This window comes from Pinus tabuliformis, chromosome 4_1 (genome assembly GCF_031772625.1).
Source record: "Pinus tabuliformis cultivar Carrire ecotype Pingquan chromosome 4_1, CPIR1, whole genome shotgun sequence".
Lineage (NCBI taxonomy): Eukaryota > Viridiplantae > Streptophyta > Pinopsida > Pinales > Pinaceae > Pinus > Pinus tabuliformis.
The window spans coordinates 124,745,433-124,761,780 of record NC_142303.1 but is presented as its reverse complement, the minus strand read 5'-3'; the positions used below and the strand labels follow the sequence as shown (position 1 = coordinate 124,761,780).

Below are 16,348 nucleotides of genomic sequence, written 5' to 3'. Positions count from 1 at the left end.
AGATGCATTGGTTTTAGTGTAAATGTTGATTTATAATTATATTTGATTGCTTGCACTAGATGTATTGATTTCAATGTAGATTGTGATTTCTAATCCTATTTGATTTCTTGCACTAGATGCATTGATTTCAGTGTAGATGTGGATTTCTAATCCTATTTGATTGCCTTCACTAGATGCACTGACTTTAGTGTAGATGTCAATTTCTAATCTCATTTGGTTTCTTTCATTAGATGAATTGATTTTAGTGTAGATGTTGTTTTCTAATCCTATTTGATTGGCTGCATTATATGCATTAGATGTTAATATTGAGGCTATAGATTAATAATAATAAAAACAATCAAGATATATTTAATAATACCTAGAGGGACACTATTATGACTTAATTAGTTGTCAATGTTTTGATGCTTAGAATTAAAATGAAATAGATGTGCAAAATGAATCCTCCTGCAAAGTGAAAATTAATACTTGACAAGATCGTCACCCTTCTTCATCGCCAACTAATAACTAATAGATAATTACATATATTCAAAATTATTAATAGATAGTAGAATAATGTATTCAAAATATTCATAAGAGGAAAAGAGATGTGATAATTGTTTGGATGTAGATATTTTATAAATATGGCCACTCATTAAAAAAGAATGAAAATTACATTATTTCTTCACTTTGCAAAATAGACCATAGATAAAATAAAATAAAATAAATATTCTTGAATGAAATATATTATTTCAAACATTAGCAACTAAACAAATTATTTCAAGAGTAATAATGATACAATAAATTATTAAAACTGCTCATCAAGATATATTTAGTAATATCTAGAGGGATACTAATAAGAATTAATTAATTTTCAGAAGTTGTGATACCTAAAATTAAATGAAATAGATCTATAGTATCAATCCCCCTACAAATTATTGAAAATATTGTCTCTCTTCTTCATGACCAACTAGTTATTAATAGACAATTACATATACATAAAAATATAACACAACAATTATAACATTCACAAACACTACCATCCAAATCCAAACATGTAAACACACAAACCATTCAAAACATCAAAAAACAAAGGTATAAACCATTCAAGGCAATAAACACAAAGTAAATTAAAGAAAAGAATGATATGGTCATGCCAACCAAAGAAAACAGAATGTGAATTTTAAAGTTAATATCAAATATATATAATGATGATGAACTAAAAATGTGACAATCTTTCCCTCAATTAGAACCAGCTGAGATCCATCTAATAGCAGATCTATCATGCACAAAGAGTGATCAAATCCACTGCAAACTTTTCAAGTTCTACACTCCAAAAAAAAGGTTTACCCCTCGAGAGATTTGATCCCTCTTGACCCATGATAAATCGATGAATCTAAACTGGTTTTAAATCCCAAATATCTTACTATTTTATTAAGTATATTTACATCATATAAAGCAATTATATAGCAAGTATATAGTCCAGACTCCACTATATGATCTTAACCTTTTACATATAGTGGAGAAATTTATGCGCTGGCGTTGGCATTGTAGCCCGTGATGGGCCACTTTTCTTGCACGGAGGTGGGGAACGATCGCCAGTGTTTATGGGTGGGAAACGATGCCGACTGCTCCTGTGGAGATGGACAGACATCCAACATGCCTCTGATTACCTCAAGCTGAGCAACAACTTCCTTCATGTGTGGTCTGTCATCGCTCTCTGACGACAGACACCTGAAGGCCAATTCTGCAACTGCACTTACTGTGACCTTTACCTCCTCATTCGTTTCCATCTCCAGCTGCGGGTCCACCAGTTCATGCAAAGCCCCTTCTTGAATCTTTGATATTGCCAAGTTAGCAAGGTTGATTTCCCTTGTATCCCGATTTACATCCACCGCTAATTTGGCAGACCCGAAGCTGTACACATCGGATTTCTCCGTCAACTGATAGTACTTGTGGTACTCTGGGTCAACATATCCTGGTGTGCCTTGAGGGGTTGTAGTGACATGTGAGGCACTTACGGGCATATACCTGCAAAGCCCAAAATCTGCCACTTTGACATTGAAATTCTCGTCCAAGAGAATATTAGAGGATTTCACATCTCTGTGGAATATTGGTGGATTAAAGCTGTGAAGGAAAGCCAAGGCATGGGCAGTTTGAATAGCAATATTCAAACGGGTATTCCATGACAGTCCCCCAGGTTCATTGCGATCACCATGAAGATGATTTTCCAAAGTCCCATTTGGTACAAATTCGTAGACGAGCAGCAGCTCTGGACTGTCTGCAGACGTGCAGCCATAAAGACGAACGAGATGTGGATGATTCAAGCACGAAAATATTACCACGTGTACGCATTGACGAGTTACCACGTGTACGCATTCCTTTTGACTTGAGTTGGCTCTATTCCATGACGACTTTCAACTTTAGCTAATGTTTCGGAGATTTTGTTTACGTGATCCTTTACAATAATATAATTTCATTGCTTTTCTTAAGAAACGAATGCAAGTGGACTTATCTTAAATATATCTTATAGTGGCTTGGGTATTTATATATATCCCCTTGCACTCGTTTCTCAAAAGCAATGAAATTATATTATTGTATCCAAGAAGGATCATGTAAACAAATTATGTAAACATTTGTTGATGTTAAAACTTGTCGTAGTAAAATTAATCGAGTAAATATGCTTTTTCATAGGTTCAAATCTAAATGGCGGTATATTTTTGTATTCATTAATATAATTATGTTTCTTTAGATTTTTACCGTGTATTTTAAACCTTTGCTTCTTTTTAATTGGTATGAGCATGATCACTTTGGATCTCGGGAAAGTTTTTTAATTTATTATTGGTTTTAATGGGAGTTTGCATGAAAGAAAATATTGTTATTGGGAAACAACGAGCATATTTGGAGTAGAAACGGAGAATTTAAAGGGCACTAACTTGGAGTTATGAAAGTTTAAGAGGGAGGATTTGCTCGTACATCAAGATCTATGGGTTCCAAGAACTTTTTATTGGTATGAAAGATGAAAAGTGGGTAGTGATGGAGATAAAGGTGAGAAAATTTTATTAGAATTTTTTTGGCTAATTTACAGTGGATCATTATGTTTTTTTTCATCCATCTTGATGCTTTTAGAGTGAAAAAAGTGGAGGAATCAACTAATCCTAGGACCATTTTTACCGGTGGGACCTAGTTTGGCAAAATGGGGTCTGAAACCTTCCAAGAACTTTTTAAGACGTCAAATGATAGTTTTTGGGGGGTAAAGCTTTGCGGCTTTAGGGCCACATCTTTTTTTCTTATTCTGTACACAAAGATCTTTCCAGCGACACAAGTTTCACCGCAATCAAACTATGTATGCAAATGTTATACCACTTAGAAGTCGATCTTCCTATTTTAGCCACCATAATTCAATAATATGCCACGTCATCCTCCATTATTCATGGAAAAGGGGCTTGTCATGTGATAATGATGAATAAGACTTTAGAAGAGTCCATATTGTAACTCTAGTTAAGAGTTGAAGGAGTCAAACCTAACCACTAGTAGGCTATTGAGTTGTGTTATAACCAAGCCACTAAGAGGAAAAAGGGTTCCATTCATTTTGAGGGCATCTTGTTCCATAGATGAGTACAGTTGTCGAGACGGACAGGGAGAGAAAACACATAGAGGATTTGTGCACTGTAGTATCCCACAATCCATAGACCTTACTTCTTTGTACTTGCATCCAATTTCTATGCAAAGAAAGAAAGCAGAGCAATGTCACCTTCCCGCTGGGTTTTCTCCTGAAAGGGTTTCTCAAGATATATCTTGTATCAATTGTGGTTTGTGAGTTTTTATTTCAATTTTCTCTACTTTATGCATAATTATAATTTGCATGAATACACAATAAACAATAATTAATAGATTCGGAAATCTAAGGAGAAATAAACTCTCAGAGTGTAGATTTCTGATTCTATAATATATTTTAGGAGATATGTTGTAATGAACTATCTAGTGGAATATCCATGACAATTTATAGATCATCGGGTCATTTAGTGTTGTCAAACATTTTTGAAGAAAATTTTGTCGAAACTCTCTAGAAGAATCTGGGGGTTTGTGCTGTGGGCTAAATCCCTACCTAATAAAAATTGCATGTGGAAAAAGTTATTTTCCTTCAGAATGAGTGATGGTGATTTTGTATTTGAGTACTTGATGGATTCAATACTATTATGACCCAGATGATCTTAGTTGGAAAGAAGATGGGCAAGGATGATAATTGTATAAAAAAATTATATTCCTTACCAGATTCATAAAAAAGCCGAGTATTGGCCATTATATTCATTGTAAATTCATTAATGCCTAATGAGGTTGTGACTACTTTATTATCAGAAGAGGCGAGGTGGAAATCTTTTGAATCCACCAATGAGGACTTGACAGTTCATGGAAGATCAAATAAGAAATGTTACAAGAGGGAAAGGGGTATGTTCAAATCCCATGGGAGACTTAAGTCTCCTAGAAATCCCAAAGAAGAATGTTGGAACTACGAAAAGATTGACATTTTAGAAGAGAATGCAAGGAAGAGAAAAAAAAAGAATAAGAATGAAAATAATGATTTTAGTTATGAATTTGAAAAACCTTCTTAGTAGGATGGAGGAGATGTGTTTGTTATAGCTCTAGCAACCAGTTGTAGTGGCTGCAACACCCTCCAAAATTTTGGCCTGCATCCAATTTCAAAACCTTCCTTGGTTTTTCCTTGATGTTTGCAAACACTCGGGCTCATCACGTGAGCTCGTGTTGAGTCTTTGCACCCTCCTCGCTTGACAGTTCACCAAACATCTTTTGACATGTTGGTCACAATGTCATGCTTGCAGCCATGTTCTGGCCATGCACAAGGTCCATCTTCGTGTCTACAAGTTGTATTCGCTATGTAAACATTCTTCGCACTCACACATGGAGTTGTATGTAATGTCGTGCAACTGTTGTCGTGGTCATCCAAAAATCTATCACAATTGTTGTGCTTGTCGCTCGCACCATCGGTCAATCACACTGAGTGTATGTTGTCTTGATGGTTCGAGGTCTCTTGTCGTCAAGTCATGTTGAGTGTGTGTTCACAAGGTTATGCATGTACGAATTCACTCGTTCACACACTTAGTCATTTTGCTGAAGCTATTTCAACCAGACCAACCCCAACAATTGAACCTCTGTTGAGCTGCACTGCACAGTTTCAGCCCTCAGTGAACATGTATTGCTACCCAGAATTGCGCAGAGCTTAAGGATGCTTCCCAGGTAGTCTACACTTCGCAATCTTGGAGTCGACCCGGCGACCGTCACCCAGAACAATGCATAAGCTTCTCAGCAAGCCATCTCAATTTGTGCTGCCCACAAGCAAACCCACCAAGCCTCCAGGTGGTCAACCAAAGAGTTTGACTAGGCAGTGACCCCGGGCCCCAATCCTCCAAAAAATTGTGCAGAAGCTGACAAGCATGCCCACTTTCGTTGACTGAATAAGTTGTGCAGACATGCCGGACAGACACCTACTGCCTGTCACTACACTGCCCTAAAAAATTGAGTCGTTTTTTCAGCCAGTCACCCTGTCAATCAACCTGTTTCTCCTCCTTAAAATTGTACAGTTTTCATGAGAAGTCTCCCAACTGCCCAGCATCCCTCTCAGCCCAAAAACTCTGTAGGCATGTCTAGCAAGCCAGCCTTCCAACTTTGCGTTGTTTTTGCTAGTAGCCTCCTGTAGCCCGGTGCGATCTCCCCGAAGAAATTGCACAATATTCACTGCCAGTCTCCCCCTGCTGACTACACTGTCTCCCTGAAAAAATTGCACAGATCTGCCCTTCAGCTGAGCTAGATCCCGCAGACAGTCATTGTCAATCCGAATTGCCCATCTCAGCCTCCTAGTGACCTCTGCGCAATTTTCATGGACAGTGCCCGAAGCCCGCATCCCGGCTTGAAATGTGCCTTGCATAGTTTCAGAGCCTTGTCCTCTCTCCCAGTCACCTACATCCAAAAGTGAAAAAACATGCATCATGGTAGACTAGGATATTTATAGATTTGATGTTGTCTCATCATGAGTGATTGCAGATACAAGTACATGGATGAGACATGGCGCGATGACGAACGGGATGAACAAGGAGCACATGCAAGGAGACTTGTTCACGAATGGACAAACACATGGAGCATGCCAAGTACAAGCGAAGGAGAGACATGCTTATGCAACATCAAGCGAACACCAAGACCATCACAGACTTCGCACAACTTGCCATGCAGAGGTGAAGTTATGATACACCAAGAGCACATACATCACTCAGCAGCACTGCAGCTCGACATGCACACCACCACCAACATGAATGTAACAACTTTGTCATGTTGAGTCATGTCATGAGTCATATTGGCCACATCACTACTATGGGCCACACTGCTGTAATCAATGTAAAGTAACGTGGAAGTCCAAGAGACCTGCATGTAAATCAAACAGTCATGAGGGACGTTGAACAGTCACAAGGGCAAGTTTTACCCTGGGCTATAAATACCCCTCGTTTGTACATGCAAAAGACTTTTCACCTTAGCTCCTCTCACATAGCCTTGAGAGCCTGTAGTCTTTTCTTTCAAGAGCGAGTAGTGGCTCCAACGCCCCGCTATCGGGGTTAGTGATGTATGGTGTACCGATGTGTCTTGGAACTTTTTCTCAATTCAGAAACCTGATTACAGGCCAGCATGTTTTCGCACATGTATTGTATTTGTTTGTAAGACTATTCTCTAGACACCTGTAATGCATGTTTCTTTAACCTGTATTAAAACAATTGAACTATTTCGGTTGTTCTAATACATATGCTTACGAAAATGTGTTGTATAAGTTGTTAATGTTGTCTCGCCCGTGTGGGTTATCCCACCGGACACTTGACAGAACCATTCTCAAAAACTTGTTATAACGACCATCGCACTCATGTGGACTACTCCACTGGGTGTTGTACGTGCTATCCATTCACTGTGTGTTTGTGACTGCCACATCTATGTGGACTACTCTGCTGGAAGTTGCGCATGTCCTGCTGTGTTGTGTGTCTCTGATAGAGTTGGGACTATTCCCTTTCGACTTGAGACTCACTTCCACCCTCTCCCTCTGCGGTGAAATAACCTTGACACAAGTAACACTAAGCACTCACCAAGCATGCAAACCTCGTTATTCGAAGACAAATCAGACCACTCTCATGTGTTGACAAGCAAGAGCTAAGGAAAACCTTTAAGATAATGGAAATTGGGCCATCATACCGGATGGGACTCCTACACCAAACAGTGTGAGGTCTAGTTGGGACTTCATACTGGGGAGATCCCCTGAATGTTGTCTATTCCAACACCGTCAACATTTTTGGTGCTAGAAGGAGGGTCTCCAGTTGTTTATGTTTGAATGTCCTCTCACCCTCAGTCATCAATCATCTGGTCAAGGCAGTAACTCGCACTCCCTCTCATACGCGCAACTCTGAAGTTGGTTACTCCTCACTTCCCAGATATGAACACGAAATTTCGTATCAACACCTTCGCTCTGTCTGTCCCATCACTCATTAGTTCGCAAAAGCAGTCGTACTGATCCCAGGAATACAAGATATTCCATATGCATCAAGAAAGCCAGAGACCACTCCACAAGAGTTGTTGTATCATCAATGGAAGAAGTTCTTCTTTCCACACTCGAAGGTCTGGCAGACGCTTTTGAGAATGGAGAGGAACCTCCAGTCTTCCAACAGGGAGAACAAGACACCCTCGTGATCTTGGGCTCATATTCTGGTACATGAGGTGAAGGACAAGGCAGCGGAGGAGGCGAAGGCGGAGACAAACCAACAGACTCAAAGTCGAAACCATCAGATTCTGAAGAAGATGAGTAGGACGAAGAAGAAGAAGAAGACATGGTTGACAAAAACTGGAATGGATGACTCAGGGACAATTGGCTCTCCTGGGTTCTTTGCACAAGATATCAAAGCGTTAAGAGAGAATGCTCACAAAGAAGGCAGAAGATCACTTGGACAACTTCTACCTACAACTGCAGACAATCGAGGTACGGTATGACGATGTTGCATGTAGACTATTCCCATGTACCTTGGATGGTCGTGCAACAGTATGGTATCACAACCTTCCTGTCAACTCCATCCATAACTGGGGTATGTTCAAACACATGTTTCTGGAAAAAATTGTTGATGACAAGACCCTGGCCATGTTGCTCAAAGAGTTGGGCAGCCTGAAGATGGAGGTGAAATAAAAGGTAAAAGACTTCAATCAGAGGTTTTTGTGCATATTGAACAAGTTTGCAGTGGACACGAAACCTCATGACTCCATCACTGTCGATTACTACACATTTGCACTGGCAACCAACATTGTAGAGAACTGCGAAAACCAACATTACTAAAAAACTGCGAAAAGGCAATCGTTGTAGAGAAGAACCTGCACGTGATTGGAGTCATCAAGGATGATGAACCAGTGAATAACTCCAAAGATGCGAGAAGGAAGCCCCAGGATGCACGAGTTAGGGCAAAGACAAGGAAGCAAGTGATATTGAAACCCTTACTCGTCTTCTTAAGAACTTGATAAAAGAAGTGTCTGAGTTCAAACAATGAACAGTCGACACATCTATGAGTAGTCGGCTTCCCAAACAACAGCAAGGAAGCATTTCATTAGGAAGAAACCGCTTCCCAGCGAAAAGTGCGTAGAGCTCCAGTTTAGTGTTCCAGTTATAATAGTGTGCGAATACCGATTTTTTCTCTTTCTATGAAGACGATCACCTGGAAGGGTCCTGTTCAGAATGGAAATGAGTTGAAGGCTCAATATACAACCGCGCACTAAACGTAGTGAGCAGTTCACAGTGCCAGCCAAGAGACATAGACGACAACGAAGATGCTACATCTTATGAGGCACCCAACACTCGGCAAGTAATCAACATGTATTGGTGCTCGCAAGTAGCGTAGAAGACAAACACTGAGAAGCAGCCCCAAAAGAAAAATGGTCGATACAATCTAAGAAGTCAAGGGGATCCCCCTACATTTGGGGAAATGCGAGAAAAGCTTGAACTACTGAGGAAGGTTGATCCACCTGCCGTCAAAAAATAGAAAACACAAAGAAAGCTTAGGAAGACAATGGCGGACAAAATCACATCCATGAGCAGCAAACTGCAGAACACTCCGCCAGACAGTACGAACACAAGTCTGACCCCGAACACCTCGGTAAGTCTACCCGCTCTCGACTACAACATTTTGGAAGACATGAAGAAAAATCGCACAAACATCAGTTTGTTCGAGTTGGCTAAGATTCGAAGTCAGCGGGATATTCTCTTGTGCGCACTAGGGAACACATCTACAGACAATGCAACCTCTACCAGCAAGGGAGCAATCAGATCTCCTAGTTCACTCCCAGTTATGCTCAACACACTCTAGATGGAAGAAGTAAACTCTGTTTCCCCTCCATTCTTGCTTTCATTCGAAATATTTAACTGCAATGTTCACAACTGTTTGGTTGATTCTGGAATATCAACCAATGACATGCCGCTCTCCATCGCTAAGAAGATCAATACACAATGGAGCAAGACTTCAACACAAATCATCCAACTTGATCGAACATGCGTACCATCCATTGGTGAACTTCGGGATGTGATCATCTGTTTATCTCATGATGGCCGAGTTCACTAGTGCATAAACACTGTTGTTGTGGACATATCGAAATCATATGGCTTACTACTCAGCAGAGACTGGTCTAGCAAGTTGAATGGATACTTTGCTACAAACTGGTCACACTTGTGGCTTCCGTATCAGGGAAAAAGCAATCAAATCTAGGTGTTATCTGAGAGATACATGAGGCATAACATCACTCCCATCAATGATGAGAATGAACCATTAGCCTTCGCAGAGCTCATGTTCGGCAACTTTTTCTAGGAAACAACGTTGGGGTGTTATCTCACACAATGAACTCCAACCCAACCAAACATACAATTGGGTCTCCTTCGTTACCCAGCTAATGGAAATGAAACTTGTACAATGCATTGTAACACTATTAGCAATAGAAATAGTACAAGTGCATCGAACGATCCGTGTACAAATGAGTTGTGGACCATGTACTTTGATGGATCAAAGACACTGGATGGCTCTGGAGCCTAGTGTGTCTTGATTGAACCTAAGCACAGGAAACATTTGATCTCGACCCACTTGGAGTTCGAGTACACAAACAAAATTGTTGAATATGAAGCACTCATATTGGGCTTGCAAAAATCCATTAGCCTCAAGGTTGTTGCACTCAAAGTGGTAGGTGATTTGGAAATAGTGATACAGAAGGTATGTAACACCATACACTGTTTATCACCTCATCTAAAAAGTTACCAGCAAGAGTTATGGCGAATGGTCTCTAACTTACAAAAATTTAATATCATTGTTGTGCCAAGAACACGTAATGCAACTACCAATGCTTTAGCAAATGTAGCTTCTAGGATGTCACCACTTAGGGATATATTTATTGTTGAAATTTGGTATATGATCTACCTATAGTTTTGAGAAACTGATTCAGAGAATCACATAACAAAGAAAAGAGGATAATAGAATAGCTCTCTAGAAATATCATCATTTATTATGAGGGAGAGATGAGCATTTTATAAATAATGCAAACATTCTCCTTATTTTTAATTTTGTAATTACAAAAGATATTGCATAAAAATCAAATACATTATTAGATAAAGAAAATACATTGAGATGTTTCCTTCTTTCCCAGTTTTTTAGATGTTTCCATCTTTTCTACTCTTAGATGTTTCCAAGGAAAGGAGTGTGCTTTTTCTTGGTTTCCCAATCAGTGAGAAGTTTCTGATTTGTGTGCCTATCTTGGTTTCCAAATTCCTCCCTGTTTAGAGCAGGAAGCATCCCTACTTCCTCCACCAAATGAGGGAAAGTGTGTTGCAATGTTTTGGCAATCATCCATTTTGCCTGTGCTAGTGTGTGTCCCTTCCGACCAACCAGATATGATAAGTAAGGCTACTGGCATGTATTCCTTTTCCTGGAGTCAAGAATTGTATCGTTGAGCAGAGGAGGCTAAAAATATGGAATATTATCTACCAGATGACGAACTGTAATAGATTCCTCAAGGAGAGGTGGTTCAAAGAGCTTGAGATTATTAACATTAAGCACATCGTGGATGCCAAGCTGGGAAGGCAAGTCCAAGTGATATGCATTGTTGCCAATGCATTCCAGAACAATATAGGGGCCATATCACAGAGGGTGCAGCTTATGGTGGTGGCCCTTGAAGTGTTTCTTTTCCAACAAGAGCCATACACGATCTCTAGGTTGAAAAGAAAACGGTGTTCGCTGCTTGTCATGCCTTTGTTTGGCGTGATCTTGGGTTGCCTGCAAAGTAGCAGTTACTAAATTTCGGCATTGAGATATGGAGTTTATGAAATTTTGAGCTTATTTTGTTCTTGTTGTTGATGTGCATACCTAGATGGGGTGATAGTCAATGGCATCTTAGAGGGTGCACTTGGCTAAAACCCAAAACAAACCTCAAGAGGGGAGAAACCGGTGGAGGAGTGGCACTATTGTAACTATGTTGATTGATGTGAAAATATGTATCTCATTGTTTGTTGCTAGAAAAATAACTGTGAAGGGAGTGAACCAAAGTACGGTTAACAACTTCAGTTTGTCCATCTATTTGTGGTTGAAATTCAGTGGAGAAACGAAGTTGGAAACCCAACAAAGACCAAAGAGTATGCTAAAATGTATTGAGAAAACAAGATTCATGATCAGAAATAATTCTACTTGGAAAACCAAAGTGTGGCTAAACATGTTGGAAGAAGAGATCCGTGGTCTGAGTAGTAGAGGTAGTCTTATGACAAGGAATAAAGATAACCATCTTGGAGAAATGACATACCACTACCCAAATAACATCATGTTTGCGGAAAGTAGTAGGAAGACCACTTAAAAATTCCATGGAAATGGATTCCCAAGGACGAGACGGAATTGGTAATGGTTGATACAAACCGTGCTTATAGTTTGAGGGCTTTCTTTGTGAACAAAGAGAACATGCGCGAATGAATTTTTCCACTTGCTTGGGTAAGGTAGTCCAATAGAAGTGGCGGTGAAGATTGAGAATGGTCTTGGTTGTGCCAAAATGCCCTCCGCATGAAGAGGAATGTGCTTCACAGATGAGAAGGAGATGATCATCAGATTGTGGCACACAGAGTTGGTTAAGTTTATACAACCAACCATTACGAATGGTATAATCAAGAAAGGGAGTTTGGTTGATGATTGTAGGTTGCTGCAGAGCTTCCCATATCTCCCCAAAGACCAGATCTATTGCATACATATCTTTCTAGGCATCATATGCAGCACAAACCTCTAGAATGTGTAGGACCTGAGTAGGTGGTCGACTTAACAAATCAACCATTTTATTTGTTGTCCCCTTCTTAAATTTAATCACCAGATGGAATTGTTGAATGTAAGAAACCCACTTTAGATGGCGTTTCTCTTGAATCTTGCATTGTGAGTTGATGAAGATTAGTGGATGATGATCTGTATGGAGGATGGTCTCTTTGCCAAGAATGTAATGGCGCCACTACTTCAAATCTTGCACTAGACTATAGAATTCCTTGTCATATGTGTTGTACATGAGCTTAGCATCCGCAAGCACCTCAGAATGGTATGCCATACGGTGGCCTCCCTATTTAAGATCATCCCCAATGGCGAATTGAGAGGCATCAGTTTTGAGCTCAAATGGTTCATTCATATCTGGCAAGCGAAGAACAAGGGCTGAGCATAATTCATTCTTGAGTTGAGCAATCTAGTGCTCGGATTCGACATTCCATATAAACTTTGCATGCTTTGACAACTAGTGCAAAGGGTGAGCCAACTGTGAGAAATGAGAGAAAAAATTTATGTAGAAATTAATACCTCCCATGAATCTCTTGAGGTCATGTGCATTGGAAGGGGCTAGCCATTGTGCCAAAGCATGTACCCAAGATGGATCTAGGTGAACGTCTATGTTGTCAATAATAAATCCAAAATATTGAACTGATGTTTGTCCAAAAGAGGGTTTCTTCTCTTTGACCTGAAGTTGATGTGTTTGTAATAACTCAAGTATGATGTGAACATGCTGAAGATGGTCTTCCCAATATTTACTGAATACCAAAATACCATCAAGGTAAATGACCACAAACTTACCCAAGTGTGCCCTAAAAACATCATTAATGAATCTCATAAAGGTGGTCGGTGCATTGGTCAGTCCAAATGGCATGAACAACCATTCAAATAGCCCAAACCTTGTTTTGAAAGAATTTTTCCATGTGTTGGATGCATGCATTCGAACTAGATGGTAGCCTGCAGTCAATTCCATGTTTATGAAGAAACAAGACCCATGTAAGTGGTCCAACAAATATTCAATGTGGGTAGGGGGTAGTGGTTTTTAACAGTGGCTTTATTAATGGCCTGGTAGTCTGTCACAAGGCGTCATTCAGAAGTATCTTTTTTGGGAATAATAAAAGCTGGAGATGCACATGGTGAGGATGAAGGTTGAATATGGCTAGATGTCAACAATTGTTCAATTTGGTGTTCAATTTCAGTGGCCTCTCGAGGAGCGAGGTGATAAGATGGGGTATTGGGTAAGGAAGCACCAGGAATAAGATCGATTTTTTGTTCAACAGAGCATGCTGGAGGCAGCCCTGTGGGTTGGGTGAAGACATCTACAAATTCTTGGAGTAGAGGAGCCATTGCAGGAGGGACTGGATTGGTGAGGTTGTCTGGCTTGACAGGGCGAACCAAGCACAAAGAAACACATTGGTTTAAATTGGCTCTCGTAATGGGAGATTTGCCAGTAGAAGGTTGGGTTGATCTGCTAGCTAAGGATGTGAGCACATAGGTGTGGCCATCATGCTGCAAGTGGTATTGGTGATCTTTAGCATGATAAACAACATGTCGGGCTTCTTGGTATGGAATTCCCAGTAACAAATCGACACAATTGAGAGGAGAAACATCACATACCATAGTATCGTGAAAAGGGCCAATAGCAAAGGTTACAACACATCGTTGGGAGATGGTAAGATGAGGACCACCATTTTGGACCCAACCAAGCTAATAAGGGTGTGGGTGTGGAGTGGTGGGAAGGCAAAGGCATTGAACCAAGTCTTGTGCCACAAGATTCTTTTGACTGCCATTGTCGAGAATAAGAGTGGCCAACTCATGTTTAATTTGACAATTATGGGTAAATAGAGGTGCACCAGAGGTGTTTGTTGCATTAGAAGTCATGAGGATGAGAGAGGGGTCCACTTCGGTAGGGTTGTCGAGAGAAACAACTGCAAGAGGGGTAGTGGCATTTGGTTGCTCGACCTCTGTAATAAGAGTCTTGTTAGGGCGTAGATTTTTCAGTACTTTACAATCTGCAGAAGCATGTGAGTTGGTCTTATGAAATGTACACCAGGGGGTATTGTGAGGTGTGGGGGATGAGGTAGAGGCTATATTAGAAGAACCAGAGGGAGATGGACCATTTCTAGCTTGAGGAGATCAGATTCGAGGACCCACTTTGTGTTCCACAGCCAGGGCCCAAATAAATGCCTTGTCCAATGAAGTACTATCAAACAAATCAACTTCTCGGCGAAAAAGCATTAGCAAACCATAATTAAATTTGATAATTAGTACCTCTTCTGGATCAAAGATATGGAGTTGAATGCACAACTTGCAGAAGACATCAATGTAAGCTTGCACTGATTGATTTGGTAGTTGTTGAAGTTGTAACCATTTGGCAAGGATATTTTGGATATATCCTAGGGGATAGAAGTGTTCTCTTAAGGCCTAGAAAAAGTTATCCCAAGATGTGATAGGTGTTGATCTATTCTCTGTTGGTTCTCCAAGTTTGAAAACCAAGGACATATTCTCCAAATGAGTATCCCACCATGTTTGTGCCAGGCCTTCCAATTGTAGACTGGCGATTTGAAGTTTCATTTCCTCTTCCATAGTTGGACATGTTTTGAAATAGTTGGAGAGACTGCGGAGCCAAGAATCGACAGCCTTGCCATTCATTTGGCCTGAGAATTTGGGCAGCTGAAAGCATGTATCGAGCTGCAATTGCCCTAGAGGGCGCCATTTCTACAACATAATTAGCTCTTGAAGAGACATGGCTAAGTCATGGACTGGTGAGTCCGCAGTTGAGGGCTCTTGACGGGGAGGCATGATTTTCATCCATTGAATGGATTGAAATCTATGAGCCTAAGAAAAAAAAACTTCGAAGAGGTGGATGGCTTCCAAGATCTTATGCTCTGATACCAATTGATCTACTTGCAGTTTTGAGAAACTGATTCAGAGAATCACATAACAAAGAAAAGAGGATAACAGAACAACTCTCTGGAAATATCATCATTTATTATGAGGGAGAGATGAGCATTTTATAAACAATGCAAACATTCTCCTTATTTTTAATTTTGTAATTACAAAAGATATTGCATAAAAATCAAATACATTATTGGATAAAGAAAATACAATGAGATGTTTCCTTCTTTCCCAATTTTTTAGACGTTTCCAAGGAAAGGAGTGCGCTTTTTCTTGGTTTCTCAATCAGTGAGAAGTTTATGATTTGTGTCCCTGTCTTGGTTGCCCAATATAAGCCTTCTATCCATGATAACATAACTAGTCTACATGTTTTTGACGATGATTAATATATAATACATTTCATGGCCAACGTTGATGTCTTCAAAGAGGAAGCAATTGAAGAAGATGAGCAGGAGCAGTCTCTGCAAGTTGGGGTTGATGACAAGAAAGAAAATTTCATCCCCAAGGGTGTGGTATCTTTGGAAAATCTCTATGACTTGCAGAATGGCTTTCAAGGGCCAAAGAACAACAAAACCCACAGATCCACCATGATGCATGAACAGATAAACTTGGGAATAGAATTAAGATTCAAAGTTCGTCAATCTCAATATGTGTTGCACGCAGCAAGAGCAACAAGGCTTTGTTTGCTTGTTCAAATAGTACCTGGATGTGTTCGTGTGGACATTTGATGATCTGAAAACATACGACACACGAATAATCCAACATGTAATTACAATCAAAGAAGGGGTCAAGCCATTTCAGAAGAAGTTGAAGGAAGTACATCCGTCACTTGAACCCCTCATATAGAAAGAGTTGACCAAGTTGTTGGATGCACGTATCATATACAGAGTTCGTCATTCCACATGGGTTTCCAACCTTGTTCTTGTACGTAAGAAGTTTGGGGAAATCCGCTTGTGCGTTGATTTCTGAAACTTGAACCGTGCCTTAGACAAAGACAATTACCCCATGCCATATATGGAGCATATTTTACCAATGGTATCTGGGGCAGAGATGTTTTCCTTACTTGATGGGTTTTCAGGATACAATCAGTTCTTGGTAGTGGAACCTGATCAACTCAAAACTACCTT

General features: G+C 40.0%; 1 pseudogene; it reads right to left on the bottom strand.

Annotated features, from left to right (window-relative positions):
* Positions 1–1,505: 1,505 nt before the first annotated feature.
* LOC149174516 (LEAF RUST 10 DISEASE-RESISTANCE LOCUS RECEPTOR-LIKE PROTEIN KINASE-like 1.4 pseudogene) lies at positions 1,506–15,039 on the bottom strand (annotated as a pseudogene).
* Between the last annotated feature and the right edge of the window lie 1,309 nt (positions 15,040–16,348).